The sequence below is a fragment of the Pelophylax lessonae genome (genome assembly GCF_965119305.1).
Source record: "Pelophylax lessonae genome assembly, chromosome: 3".
NCBI lineage: Eukaryota > Metazoa > Chordata > Amphibia > Anura > Ranidae > Pelophylax > Pelophylax lessonae.
This window is the reverse complement of record NC_138770.1, coordinates 96,593,952-96,610,625: the sequence shown is the minus strand read 5'-3', so window position 1 is coordinate 96,610,625 and position 16,674 is coordinate 96,593,952.

Below are 16,674 nucleotides of genomic sequence, written 5' to 3'. Positions count from 1 at the left end.
TTATCACACACACGCACAATGCCACAGATGTCGCAAGTTTTGAGGGAGTGTGCAATTGTCATGCTGACTGCAGGAATGCCCACCAGAGCTGTTGCTCATGAATTGAATGTTTATTTCCCTACCATAAGCCGTCTCCAAAAGCGTTTCAGAGAATTTGGCAGTACATCCAACCGGCCTCACAACAGCAGACCACGTGTAACCACACCAGCCCAAGCCCTCCACATCCAGCATCTTCTCCTCCAAGATCGTCTGAGACCAGCCACCCGGACAGCTGCTGCAACAATCAGTTTGCATAACCAAAGAATTTCTGCACAAACTGTCAGAAACCATCTTAGGGAAGCTCATCTGCATGCTCGTCGTCCTCATCGGGATCTTGACCTGACTGCAGTTCGTCGTCGTAACTGACTTGAGTGGGCAAATGCTCACATTCGATGGCGTCTGGCACTTTGGAGAGGTGTTCTCTTCACGGGTTGAATCCCGGTTTTCTTAAATCTTTGAGTTCAGCTCATGAAAAATGGGGGCAAAAACAAGTGTTGCATTTATTAATGTGTTAATTTTGTTCAATAGATATATATATATATATATATAAAATAAAATAAATATATTTATATATATATACAGTATATATATATATATATATATATATATATATATATATACAGTGCCTTGAAAAAGTGTTTGCACCCCTTGAAATTTTCAAAATGTTGTCATGTTACAACTGTAGCACTGCCCCCTAGAGGGGATTCCCCTGGGTTACCCTTAGCAACTGATAGCAGAAAACTAGTACTTTAAGTCCTTGGCTCAATCAATGATCAGTCCGGGGGATGTTGTTTTGTAGTTTTATTTAGAACTTGGATAGGAGAAGGGATGAGTGGGATACTCCAACTAGCAACTATTCACAGTATTGAGGACATCTGACTTTAGAATGGGACAAGGCCTCCGCTTCACTCTGCCACTGAAGTGAAGGTAATAAAAGTGTTCCTGTGTGCAATTATCTTCAGGGTTCTAACTTGGCACCCCCTTTCTCTCTCACTGTGGAACTGACACCCGTCCACTGACTCTACACTCTGGAGTGGTCCCCTTCCTAGGCAGACCCCTGAGCAAGTTCCTCTGTACTCACGGACACTTTTTTTTCCAGATTCACTTCAGCCCCAACTCCTCCAGTCAGCTTCTCCTGGATCTCTGGGTTCAATCACACTCTCTGGATCACTAGGCCAACTGCCTGTGACCACCATCCACTGCTACAGAAGAGGGACCTGGCTTCCTGCCCAAAGACCCTCTGCCTCATGTGCCCTTGGCTTTTATACCCTATCCCATGATGCACCACTCTCTGTGCCAAACCCATGGGATAATATCAAAGCCCGTGTGTCATTGGCTGGGTTTCCTCCACTGTCCAATGTACCTCTACATTGGATACAGTGGGGACACTCCCTCAGCCCACATGAATCACACATTGGACAAATGAAGCAGGCCTAACTAGCAGCTCCAGCTCCCTGATAAGCAGAGAGCACAAATGCTTTGCCTACTGCTTTTCTGTTAAGCAGAGAAAGCCAAATGGAGGGGGGGGAGAGGAGGAGGGGGGAGATGGAGAGGGGGGGAGGAGGGGGTAGAGGAGGAGTGGGGAGGAGGAGGTGGGAGAGGGGGTGGAGAGTAGGGGGAGAGGGGGGAGGAGGAGGGGGGATAACATCACACATTTGAGAGATCACACATATAAGTCATATATATGTATATATATATATATATATATATATACACACATATACACACCATACAGTCAGTTATAGAATCTCAATGTGTAATTCATTGTTCACTTACCACCAGGGCTCTGCTCTGCTGCCAATGGTTCTCTCTCTCCAGGCACAAGCCCTGCCTCGGGGTTACCACTAAGGAAAGTTAGGCAGCCATGCTCCTCCAGCTGTGTCTCACAAACACACACACACCTCCAGGTACCGACCCCGGGAGCTCCACTGATATTTGTATTTTTTCTGTATATGTTTTAATAAATTTTAAGCTATGGTTTATGTCAGCGCAGCACTAGTTTATTATATGTTTTTTCACAATTTATGCAGCTTTCTATAGTCCATTAGCACAATATCTTCCCTTTTCTCTTTTTATGTTTGGTCATACAACAGTTTAATATTCTCCTGATCTTCTTCATCACATTTTGATGTACACAACAATAGTTCAAAGAATATAAAACCATGTACAATCTTCTTATATTCATCCTCGGCCCCGATGGTGTTTTGAGAATTATTGTTCTCTACGTCTTGTTGGTCTTCTTGTTTGAATATGTTCTTCCCGATTCTACCAGTTTCTCAATGGCAGGTGTATTTGTTTTAAAAATCAATGGGAACACTTTACAGATGCACAGATTGGCTGATTGCACAATGCTTTATTTTGGTGTATTGTAGCAAAAAGGAAGAGGAGGGATAAGGGAATGGTGAATAGCTACAAGAAAATCCCATTCACCTATTAGAAACTAAAGTGGAAATGCCCTTTAATGGTAAAACCTCACCAATACAGCAAGTGAAGGGAAATCTCTCTAATGCAGCCTTTCTCAGCCTTTTCATCCTAGATGGATCACTGAAATAATTTTCAGGCCCCAGAGAACCACAACTAAAAAGGATGATATTATGCAGTGTATTAGCATGAGCAGTACATTTTTAATAGCGTTATCAATGTCATATATGTACATACAAAATTATTTTAGGTAACATGAAAGATAAGAAAGTGACTTGCTGTGTCCCTGTTACATTATTGGTCAGTGTAGGCAGGAGAGAAGATCCCATTGCTCACTGCTCAAGGAACCTTAGCAACCTCTAGAGGAACATTTTGGTTTCACGAAACCCTTGTTGAGAAAGGTTGCTCTAAGGTGTACATAAACAGCAATAATAACCCTATAGAGTTTCTAACCTTTCTAAACCCTACCCAAAAGTTTTAAAAAATTACATTTGTTCAAGTTTATAATAAGGCCTACCTCTCTTGGCACTAAGCACCCTAGCAGAGCCTCTATTATCCTTAGAGGTCCTGGCTCTAGGCTGCTTTAATTTAAAAGGGATGATACTTAATATTAATAATAATAATAATAATAATAATCCCCTACCACCCCCAGACCTTTATCCCTCATCCTCTCCTTCTATTCAATGCCCCTCACCACCGCCACCACCATTCCTTTTCACCATTCCTTTCCTTTTCCACCTTTTTTTTTTTTTCTTTTTATATTACAATCATTTACAGTTAAATACAGTTCATCACCATCCCTTATGATTTTGGTCCTTATTTATATACTGCATTATGTCATCATCTGTTGTATTATCTCAGGTTGTGATATATTTATCATAACATTTTCTTATTTCATTTTATTATTATTAATATTTCGAAGCATTTTTATTTTACTGTTATGACATCTGTTTATATAATGCTGTTGTTTATTGTATATGCGTTTTATATCTTTTCCCTGTTTTGTAAGACTTTATAATCATTAAATAAAAGAATGCAAAAAATAAATGTAATAGGGAGTTAGTGCTTAGTGCTGAATAGGAAGTTGAGGTACAGTCTGGGTCTAGAGTTCAAAGGCTCCACAGGGACAAAGGGCTTTTTCTTGAATATTATCAAAGGTTAGAAAAAATGCTACATGGTTGCAGCTGGCCATACAATATACAATTTTCTTGTACAATATTATTTTAGATTTACCAAAACCATATACAATTAGGTTAAACCTAAACCGTTTCAATTTGTATGTAGTCAGGCAAGCCCTTGCACTACATAATTAAAGGTAAATCTGAAGGAAATTGAACATGAAAATGATATAATGTATGGCCAGTTTAAAGTGGTTCTGAAGTCAGAAGGGTTTTTTTTATCTTAATGCATTCTATGCATTAAGATAAAAAACCTTCTGTGTGCAGCAGCCCCCGTAATACTTACCTCGATCCAGCGATGTGCATAAGAGACTTGGCTGTCCGGGACTCCCTCCTGATTGGCTGAGACACAGCAGCAGGTGCCATTGGCTCCCGCTGCTGTCATTCAAAGTCAATGGCACCCGCTGCTGTCAATCAAAGTCAGTGAGCCAATGAGGAGAGAGAGGGGGTGGGGTTGAGTTGCAGCTTCGTATCTGAATGGATACACTGAGCTTTGGCTCGGCTCAGGTGCCCCCATAGCAAGCTGCTTGCTGTGGGGGCACTTGGCAGGAGGGAGAGGCCAGGAGTGCTGGTGAGGGACTCAAAAAGATGAGGATTGGAGCTGCTCTGTGCAAAACCAACTGCACAGAGCAGGTAAGTATGACAAGCTTGTTATTTTTATACAAAAGAAATAAGAGTTTAGCATCAATTTAAGAGGGAAGTAGGAGTGTACTTTCTGAAGTCTGTGCTTTGTAACCTCCTTTGGGTCTGCTTTCTGCATCACCAATCACAAACATCAAAGGAAATTTTTAGTCTGATTTGTGTCAGGAATATTTCTAATTTTTTCATTTTTTTTTCATCAATTGTATTAGAGGAAGCAAGGAGCCCTCAGTGTGTTTCCAGCATCACAAGCCAGCGTGTTCCAGAATCACCAGATCACAGGCAAAAGGGTATTGGGGTAAATAATGAACTACTGCAAGCCCTGGATAAAAAAAAAATAAACAGTACTGGTATGTAGATTGTCCTTCCTCTTTTCTTCTCTTGACTGCAGTATATCTTTAACATTTCCGTATGGTTCTGTGCTAAAAGCTGTAAGTATAGACATGCATGGTCATATTGCTCTAGCATTCATGCCTATGCTCTGAAGGGGTTGAACATCACTCAGCCAGGAAAGTATTAAAGAACGTTGATATCTCATCCAGAACAGTCTCAAACCAACCATATTAAAAAGGGTTAAAGTGATTGTAAAGCTTAAATATTTTGTTTTAATAAAATACTGGGAGGCCATACTTATCTGCTCTGTGCAATGGTTTTGCACAGCATGGCCCCCGAACCTCTTCTTCTTGGATCCCCTGCTGATGCTCTTGCCTCTTCCTCTTCTTGGTGTGCAACCAAAGGAATCCTCTTCCTATGGGGGTGCACATGCTGGCTCACTCCTGAGCCACGCTGTGTGCATCTATAGACACACTGAGTGTGGCTCAGCCCCACCCCATTCTCCCACCTCACAGGAATTGATTGATAGCAGCCAAAGGCTCATGCTGCTCTCCCTGAGTCCTGTGAGGAGAGGAAGAAAGAGCAGAGCTGCTGCACTCGGGCACAGTGCTGGATTAAGGTACAACTTCAGTAAGTATTTAGGGAGGTGGAGGTGGAGGCAACATAACCAATGGGACATTTACCTTAATGAAGGGAATGCATTAAGGTAAAAAAATGTTCTGCCTTTTGAACCACTTTAAAGGGGTTGTAAAGGTGGAAGTTTTTTTTTTTTATCTTAATGCATTCTATGCATTAAGATGAAAAATTATCTGTGTGCAACAGCCCACCTTAGCCCCCTTAATACTTACCTGAGCCCCATATCTATTCAGCAATGTACACAAGTGCCAAGACTTTCCTGATTGCCATCGGCTTCTGCTGCTGTCAATCAAAGTCAGTTAGCCAATCAGAAGATAGAAGGGGCGGGGCTGAATCACGGCTCCATGTCTGAATGGACACACAAAGCAGCGGCTCGGCATGGGGGGGCACTCGACAGGTGGGAGGGGCCAGAAGCGCCGAAGAGGGACCTGAGAAGGAGGATCGGGGCTGCTCTGTGCAAAATCACTGCACAGAGCAGGTATATATAACATGTTTTTTATTTTTAAAGAAAAAAACAAGACTTTAGTATCACTTTAAATATTAACCTCCCTGGCGGTATCCCCAAGCGTGACTCGGGGTGGATTTTTTAGACTAGGATCAGTATCCCCGAGTCACGCTCGGGGTAGATGTGCAGAGCGCGCAGCGCTGTCTCTTACCTTCTCCTGGCGATCCAGCGATGATCTCTCATTGCTGTGACCGCCAGCCGAGATCCCCACCGCTCGTCCGTCGGTGTGATGACTTCCTAGTTCCGTTCCCTGCAGCAGCAATGCTGCATGGGAGCGGAACTGGGAGGGAAATTCAAACGTTGCACCAAACACATAACACATTTATATTATATATATATATATGTGTATATATGTGTATATATATATATATATATATATATATATATATATATATATATATGCACACACACACATATATATAAAACCTATATACACACATATATATATATATACATATATATATACGCATGAATTATAATCAAATCAATAATATAATTTTATTATATATATTATATATTATATAATAAAATTATATTATTGATTAAATTATAATTCATGCGTTTGTGTTTCAAATTTATCACATCTGGGATGTCTACTAGAGTCTTGTTTTGGTCAAGTTTAAGTCAGTAATTACTAAGAATTGTAGGCCTATAATACATAACGCCAAATTTCCATGAAAAAAATTGTACCGCTTTTGGTACATAATTCTTGACATAATCGTACCGCCAGAGAGGTTAAGGAAAATATAGTGAAATTCTGATTTTGCAAAGATGAAAGTCTCAATTTAGCTAACTGCTTAGACAAAATCTGCTTGAAAAAAAAAGTCTACAATTTTTTTTCTTCATTAAGAGGATGTGTATTTTTGGAGGGATAGGGTGTATTTGTGGCAGTTTATTAAATTAATTATATTTTTTTATCTTTTTGTAATTTTTATTTTCTTTAAAACATAATAAGGCATAAGAACAGGTCCAAGATAGTTTAAAGGAGCTTCCATAGCCCTCAAGAGTCATTAGAAGACCATTGCACCCTTGCAAACCACAAGAAAACCACCTTAATTTTGCCTTACCTATTGACTCCAAAGCAGTTTGCCAAAAAAAGGTGTAATTTCAACTCTAACAAACTAATTTTTGAAATTTTAAGGGAAATGAAAACTCAATTTTGCTAATTCTTATTCATCACTGTAGGAGCTCAATTTATATAGACTGGTTGACAATCATCGTATTTCTAAAATTAGCTTTAGCAAAGTAGCTTATCTAAATATTATAACTGTATCTGTGCGGCAAATATGTTAGCGGGAAACATTTATTAACTACAGTTACAATTTGGGTAAGATTTTTCTCATCTACTAAACCTCTAGAATCTTACAGGTTATCTACTGTATCAATGAATAGAAAGAGTAGAAGTGAATTAAGAGTTTGGATAGTGTAGAGGAGTTTTGTGAAAGCCCCTAGAAGCTCGGAGGTTAATAAACCACTTTCTTATCTATTTTAATGTTATCAAATTCCAAAGGAAAGAGCCTAGGACTGGGAGTCTGCTTTCTCAGCCTCCATGTGTTTCAACTCAGGAGCCGACTTCAAGACCTTCTGAGTGCTGTGCTCACAAACAAAGGTAACATTTTATTTCGGATTTCTTTTTTGAATTGGAACAATTTTTTTGCTTGCACTCTCCATGATTGATGCTCATTTTAAATGTGATTAAATTGTAAGGCTAAAACAATTTAAATTCTAGTGATTAATTAAAAAAAAAAAAACATAAAATATAAAATTGTCTTTCCTTATAATTTGCTAAAAGAGAGCTATTTATCACCATACAAATATTTTTTTCCCTTGGTAAGCAAGCTTTATAAACAGAATTTCAGGAAATAATATAATGACAAGCTTCGTCTTTCAACAGCTTTTCTTTTCCATATTATACCTTTTAAATACATAATCACGCAAAAAGGTCAGTTGTCAAACATGTATATTAAATGTGTTCAAAATTGCATTTAATCACTGTGTCTATTTTATATTTTTGAAGATTTTTGAGGGTAGCTATTTTGTATTTATCATTTTAAAATGTCCATCTAGTTTTCACTAAATTTTTACCCAGGTAAAATAAAAATACATAGAAAATAATGGTAATGTTTATTTTTATTAAACCTGAACTGTACAACAGTATTTGTTAACAATATTACCTAAATCAGCATGCTTTATATTGATTTTGTTTATATTTTATTGTGCCTAACTAATTTGAAAGAAATGTGATTTTCAAAATGAATTAAATACTTTTTTCCAAGATATAAACAAGGGTTTAGATTTATTTTAAATGTCTCACAATAATGAAACATTCCAGTTGCTTGGCTTAAATATCTTATGGTAATCAAAAAGTTATTCTAACTTCACTATAGCATATCTTTTTTTTTTCTCTTTTTTTTTTATTTGCACATTATGTTTTTTTTAGGAAATATTACCCGTATTTCAAAAGATAATAGTTTTACTTTAAAATAATTAGTAGGTCCTCTTAAGTATTATGTGTAATAGTGAATATTCTTGACAATTATTTGAAATATGTTACCAACAAAATAATTGGCAATATGTTGTTTAAAGTTTTTTTAAAAAAAATACAATATTGCATTTCATGTTCTTGTTTGCGGAATAAGCATCATATTTACAGTATAAACTGAAAATCAAAATAAATCTTTTTTTTTTTTTTTCAAAGTAGCATTTTAAATCTGCCTATAGAAGGATTTGTGTATTGTTTTATGTTTATTCTTATGTGGTAGATGATATAATGATATTGTCTGTGTCTGTTTTCAGGGTCATATGAATGTATACATTATTTTCACATTCTTTTATAAATAGATATATATATATATATATATATATATATATATATATATATATATATATATATGTATGTATGTATATATATATATATATATATATATATATATATATATATATATATATAATGTGTGTGTATATATATATATATATATATATATATATATATATATATATATATACATATACATATATATATATGTATATATTTATATATCACATTCTTTTAATAAATATATATATATGTGTGTGTATATATATATATATATATATATATATGTGTGTGTATATATATATATATATATATATATATATATATATATTTGTGTAAAATAATGTGTACATGCATATGTATATATTAATATAAGTAAGAACAAACAATGGGGCTGGCCTCACAAGATAGCTCATCAAATGCCGGCTTTTAATCTCTAAACATATTCTTCTAACATTGGGACTTTTCAGGTGTCAATTCACATATTTAAGACTTACACATTATAAAATTATGTGTTACTTTGTTTAAATCAAATAAAAATATTAAATATATAATTTAAGTATACAATATATTGCTAAGTCTCATGAAGGCTTTTATGATACAGTATTCACGAATATCCAAATGCACAGAACACAAATATATTTTTCCTTCAAGCCATGCCCTGGTTACCCAAGCTCTTCAGCCGTAGATGAATGTCTCTGACAATAGACCTTTTTTGATTCTGTGGGATAATAATAATTTATTGCATACTGGTCACATGGCGGGATCCTAGTAAATACATAATGTATTTTGTGGGTCAATAGACCCACTTCATCAGGATCTGTGAAGTCTGTAGACAAAACATCAATTACTCAATTAAAACAAAATAAATATAATACATATATTGATAGTGTATACATTTTCTATACATTCATAATTGACATAATTCTCATTCCAAATGCTTGCACAGAATTTCAGCTGAGCTGGATGATCGACGACGAATAATTGGAGGCCTCTACCTCACCATACCGCCCCCCTGGGAGCAGAGAAAACCAAATCACACCAGTGTCAGCAAGTCCAAGGTGTCACGGGGAAAATTTTTTTTTTTTAACATATATATGAATTGACACCTCAAAAGTCCCAATGCTAAAGAAAAGGAGTAGAAAGAGTATTTGTAGGGATGTATAAATGTAAGGCTGAGGGTATATATTTATATAATTATTTCGCAGGTAGGGGGCTCTTTCTAATGTATTTATATTTCTGTGTTAATTATTTGCTATTTGCAAGGATGAAAAAGTTATCTTCCTAAATAATTTCTACTTACTAATGTTTATTATTGAAGGCATTTGTTTGTGATGTTGAGTACAAAAACAAACTCCCAAAAAGGGAATCATTAGTCAGTATGTGATTTGGACAAAAGTTTAAGGTATGTGCATTGTTTTCAAAAATAATTTTACAGGAACATTTCTAAAACCTTTCAAAATCAAATTACAATTGAATTTGGACATCATTTGAAACCATATCACAGTATTAAGGGACATTCATGAGCAAAGCAAAATTCGCCTTTCATTTTTTCCATTTACGCCGATTTTGTGGAGAAATCTAGAGATTTGGTACTACACCAAATACTTATATATACTTATACTTATATACTTATATATATAATATACTTTACACTATACAAATTGCCACATCTATAGCACAAAACAGCTTGGCAGAGAATTCTTAGATCTCTGAACTGCGTCTAGTGGAAATAATTATTTTAAATTGGCAAAATGAATCTAGTAATCTGTCATTTTGATTCATTAGTGAACTGCTATGTATTGAAGAGCTATTTTTGGAAGGTCAAAAAAACCTATAACTGTTTAGGTGAAACTTTTATGTAAACATTTTTTAAAGTTTTCGTTAGCTGAAACTTAGGGAACACAGCTTCTGACAATCTTGTGCTGATTTCATTATGCGAAAAGACAAGTGTCATGATTTATTGATTAATATTTCATGATCCTGGTACTATATAATACAGAGCTGATAGCTCTTGGAACCTCTAGATAATAAAAATTTGAACTAATGCGTTTTTCATTTCTATGTGTCAGTCAATGTTTATTTGCATAAACATTTGTGAGTGCAAGTGTAATTTTCATATTAAGGTTAACCTGTCACAGACTTGGGAAATGAAAACTGAATATATAATGAAAAAATACATACCTGTAAAGTCTATGCAAACCTTCACATTTCCTCTAAAAGTCCAACTGGCTTTACTCTTTCTGCCTTGAGGCTGTCCCCATAAATTAGTTGGGCAACCTCAATAACTAAACAAGCTGGGAGACGGGGCTATTTTTTTCTTTTCAGGAAAACACAGGTTTTTTATACATCTTTAAGCTGGATACACACTATACACTTTTCTTTAGATTTTTTCCTTTAGATTAACCAAAACCATATAATATGAGGTCAGACCTAAACACTCTCAATTTATATGCAAGCAGACAGGCCCTTGCACTACATAGTTGAAGCTAAATATAATGAAAATCTACCAACAAAAGTTGTATAGTGTGTATCCAGCTTTAGCCAACCCAGATCTCCTTATTATTTTGACACTTAACTGGAACTTACCTCTGGTTATGTATCTTTTTCATATGCTTAATGAATTGCCCATTATTTTCAATTATATAAAACTGATATATTAAAATTGTTTTGTTTACATACAAACATGAAACAGACCTGAGTGCCAAGAAGATAAATCTATAGCAGTGTTTTTCAGTAAAGGCACCCTTTAAAATTATGGACAATCTCAAGGCACCCTCCAAAATTATGGACAGTCTTGAGGTGTCCCATTCTAAAATGTAAAAACTACTCTTAATAGTTTTACAAAATGCAGCAACATCCACACGTAGGACACCCAACGTTAGAGGTGATTTATTCTTCCAAAGCAAATACACTTTTGCAAACTGGTACTGACTAGTATTCCAGGGTTTCTCTTCTTCTGTAGTTTTTCTCCATCACTTAACTAATGAGACCCCAAAGCTAGAGAGAGGCATAGGAGGGTCAAACAAGGTTGATATGCAGGCAACGGATATCCTCCTTATCAACTGATGATGTCATTGGTTGCTAGGAGGTTGGCAGCAAGAAGGTTGTAATGGGGTACAATAAAAACCTGTGGCTTTGTGTAACTATAAGGCAGGCTTGATCCACCTGTTGGCTTGTATACAAAACTGGGGCAATTAATAGACATCTTGCCAAGGCACCCCTGAAGAAACCTCAAGACCCCCTGGTTGAAAAAATCTGATCTATAGAGAGTGCAAGAGTGAGTCACTCAAGTCTGCTAACAGAGATATGGCTGTCTAGCTTAGTCAGTTATACATTAGATACTATAAAGCATGCAGGCAGTGCTGGACTTTGTGGAAAGCTCATTCTGAGGGGCCAGTGAGGAAAATTGTAATACATGTTTATTATAAAATAATTTTTAGGTTTTATTTTTAATACAGACTCACTTTAGTCATTCCCTAATTATCTGTTATAGGGTAAATCAGCATCATTGTTTAGTCAAGGTGAATGTGTCTGTAGACTCCTTAAGGTTTCAAATGCTAGCAATAAATGTGTTATTTTTATGCATATAACCATATTCTAAAGAGCAAGGGTTGGCTGTTTTTATATCAGAAAATATTAAAGAACAATGTTTTCCTCCATCTCTCATTAAAGTAGGGCGGTTCAAATATCATGCATAGACTCCTCTATACACAGTCCTGGTCCGATGGTGAATAAACAAAAAATGAACAAATTAATTCTGTTCAGCCCTCCGTTTAATGATCATGCTCTTATGTTTCCTCTGTATTGGGTAGTTTAAGCCCGCCATATACAGACTGATAATTGTAAGCTATGTTATCAATATGGGTATTGATTGTGACAACTGGGAAGTGTACTGGTTAAATTCTGAGTGCCAAAGAGCAATTTTGAATTGCAGTAGCTTGTCAGTACTGGCTGTGTTGGTGTTGTGTAGACAGTGGTAACATTTACATACAGCGCATCTGGAAAGTATTCACAGTGCCTCACTTTTTCCACATTTTGCTATGTTACAGTCTTATTCGCAAATGAATTAAATTGATTATTTTCTTCAAAATTCTACAAACAATACCCCAAAGACAACGTAAAAGAAGTTTGTTTGAAATCTTTGCAAATTTATTAAAAATAAAAAATATTTTAAAAAATCACATATACATAAATATTCACAGCTTTTGCTCAATACTTTGTCGAGCCACCAATTACAGCTTCAATTCTTTTTGAGTATGATGCTACCAGCTTGGCACACCTATTTTTGGTCAGTTTCTCCCTTTCTTCTTTGCAGGACCTCTCAAGCTCCATCAAGTTGGATGGGGAGCGTTGGTGCACAGCCATTTTAACCATTTTTAGAGGGCAGAGATCATATGAGGCAGAGGGTCTTGAGCAGTTCACAGGCGTTCAAACTCTATGAGATTAGATCTAATCTGCGACTCATGATGCTGTCAAGTGGCAAATTGGCAAGCTGGCGATGTCTCCAAAAATCAAATGTGAAGCTACCATAGTGCTCCCTAAGGGTAGTGAGTGGGACCATGGCATGACTTTGTACAAGACATGCCAAACTGTAAGTTCCGTCGCTCACCCAGGGTCCAAAAGAGGACAGTCGTTCACCAGGCGCGAACCAGGGGAAGCCACATACTGGAGACAAGGGTGAGGTCGGAGGAGCCAAGGACATGGACCCATTCAATCTATGACAGACCTTCAAAGTATGGGCAGTTAGAGGGGACACCCAATCAGAAAGGCCCCTGTCTTTCGTTGGAACCCATGGAGCATGCGACAGATTCCGACCTGCAATTACTTTTTTTTCATTGACACCCAAAGTTTGGAGGAAGCAGGTAATCTCCAGTTGAGGACCCGTTGCAAAGCCATGGCCTGGTAATACTGGGAAATATTGGGTAAACCCAGATCCCCATTTTGTTTTAACCATTGCAGCAATGCCATGGCTAATCTTGGTTTTTTACCTCTCCCCACAAACCCAATTAAAGGGCTATGAAGCTCGTTAAAAAAGTATCTAGGTAGAGGGACAGGTACCATCTGCAGGAGAAACAGTATACGGGCAGTATGGTCATTTTAATGATATTCGTGCGATCAACCCATGTAAAGGTCTCCTTGTCTCAGGATTGTAAGTTTGGGCGGGTCTTCTTAAGTAAAGGAATATAATTGTGACGGTATTAACCGTTACTGGGAGTGAAAGACTGGTGGTTTGAATTGCTTTAGATGGGACAGTAATATTTGTCAGCAATATCTTCATATAGAAATATGAAGATTTATTCCCACTTTACACTGGGAGACTTGTTGTGTATTGTTTGGGTATTGAGATAATGTGTATTCCTTGTACTGGAGTGTAAGAGACGGACAGACTGATACTGGGGTCTTTTCCTATTGTTTGTCTAGTGGACTGGAATGTGGATTGTGCCTGTCCCATTTTTAAATGTTAATGACCTCACATTGTTCTGTCCAGATGACTGGATAATTAGTTTAGGTAATTCTGTTCCTGTATACAATTTAATCTGTATATGATAATGTAATCATTCAACCCCTGACTTGTGTGTAGTAATTTGATGAGGAGGGGGATGTGCTCACGTGTGTATAAATTGAGTGTGTGTCTGTTCAATAAACAGTCTGTTTTTACCCCTTCATGAAGTCTCGATGTTTGGGGGGAATATGCTACAAGGGATTGCTATGCTCTTCATACTCCCTTGGATAATCACTAAGCTCTTGTAAGATCTTGTTACTGCTTCACTTTCTGGGAAAGAGAGGTTCACCCACGGGAACCTGGAGCCTTGTCGTAGGTCCAGGGTGGGTAGGGGACGGTGAGACCCCAACCAAGCTGCGGTGGTTTATGGGGTCTGAGGTGGTTATGGTGTCTGGTGGAGTGCTTGGAAAAAACATTTTGTAAAACAGTGTAAATGCAATAAAAGTTTACGTGCAAGAGTGTATATACTAAATTCCATTTAATACCATAGTAGATCACTGGTACCAGCCACTGCCAGGTTGGCTCAGCTCTCTAATTTAATGAAGTTCATACATACAATATACATAAACATAAAGTATAAACATATACATACAATATACATAAATACAAATAGTGCAGCCTAGTTGGACAAGACCCTATTGCTACCTAAATGCAAAAAAATTATTGCATTAAAATAAACTGTAGTGCAGAACTCCAGTGTTTGGACCCCTAGATATGGAAATGGAGTTAGCAACACGTTACCAATAAATAAACCTTAAAGCCTTAAATATCTCCCTAAAGATAACCTACCAAAAGGGTTTGAGATTTACACATTTTTTTCAAATTATCATGTTTTAAAGTCGATGAGTTCAGGCCACAGATACACCTTCCCTTGGTGACCAAACCAGTATAAGAGCCTTTAGCAAGCCCAAATGTAAACATAAAGTTTAGTCCAGTTCCTTGAACGAAGGCATAAAGATACAGCCAAATTACTTTAACAAATATCTACAAAAATGTACAAGTCCTGCTAAACAGTACTGAATCCTGAGCAGGGTTTGCTAATGGGAATTCAATGTCTCTAGTAAATGGTAGGCCCAGAGTCTACACACGCGGTAATAAGGCCAGGGCAAGGGTTATCCCCTTGGCAATATTTTTGCAGTATGTTACTTCCATAACATAGAACTGAAGGCAGAGGAATTCCCTACGCAAAATCTTCACAAATATTTTGATAAGGCCTTCTACTCCAGAGAGCAGCAAAAAAAAAAGGTCTGCAAATAAGAGCGGAGCTAGGTTCAGCTTCTCTGTAATAGCATGGGTCTGCTACTTGAGCCATCTTGCCACCAGGACCCCAGATGTTTGCAGACCAGACCTAATGCTTGCTTTTCAGATAATGACCCAGTCTTTGTATATGGAGCAGCCCAGGCTCCACTCTTTTTTTTTTTTGCCAGTGAACCTGCTTCAGTGCTCCAGAAATTAGGAATTCAACGTGACCTGGGCACATTCAGAAATTCCTAAATAGAGTCCTTGCACCAATGGTACTGCCACTCAAGGACCAAGCTCCATTGCCTTTTATTCAGAAATCCAATTCCTCAACCTCAGTGGGAAGTGGAGGTTCTTGGACTGCTAAACAGGGTTTAGCAATGAGGAAAGGGTCTTAAAGCTTATATCAAGAAAAAGTTAAATAAAATATATTTGTACAAATCTGTAAAACATGCACATTTCCCATTATTTTATACTTTTAAACATGTTGCAAATACAGAAAAATAACTGTTAATGTGCTAGAAATATATTCCTCTTTAACATGACAACACATTTTTGAATTTCTAAGAATGTGTTGTCAGCTCTGCCTACTTCATTTCTGATACATTACAAAGAACACAGACTTCTCATCATCTCCCTCCTTCTTCCTATCTCCTCAATATCCTCATCTGCATAACCCCTTCTTGTGCACAGCCAGAGAACACAGAAAGTTACCAGCTCACAAAATTTCTGACAAAATCAACAGTACAACAGGTACCAATGCAATTTCAGTGGTATGTTTAGTAGACTAAAAGGAAGTAAATATAAGAAGTTAATTGTTAAGGTTTACAGTATCTCACAAAAGTGAGTACACCCCTCACGTTTGTGTAAATATTTTATTATATCTTTTCATGTGACAACACTGAAGAAATTACACTTTGCTACAATGAAGAGTTGTGAGTGTACAGCTTGTATAACAGTGTAAATTTGCTGTACCCTAAAAATAACTCAACACAATGCCATTATTGTCTAAACCACTGGCAACAAAAGTGAGTACACCCCTAATTGAAAATGTCCATATTGGGCTTAATTAGCAATTTTCCCTCCCCGATGCCATGTGACTCGTTAGTGTTACAAGGTCTCAGGGGTGAATGGGGAGCAGATGTGCTAAATTTGGTGTCATCACTCTCACTCTCTCATACTGGTCACTGGAAGTTCAACATGGCATCTCATGGCAAAGAACTCTCTGAGGATCTGAAAAAAAAAAAATGTTGCTCTACATAAAGATGGCCTAGGCTATAAGAAGATTGCCCAAGACCATACAGCAGTTTAACAGGACAGGTTCCAGTCAGAACAGGTTTTGCCATGGTTGACCAAAGAAGTT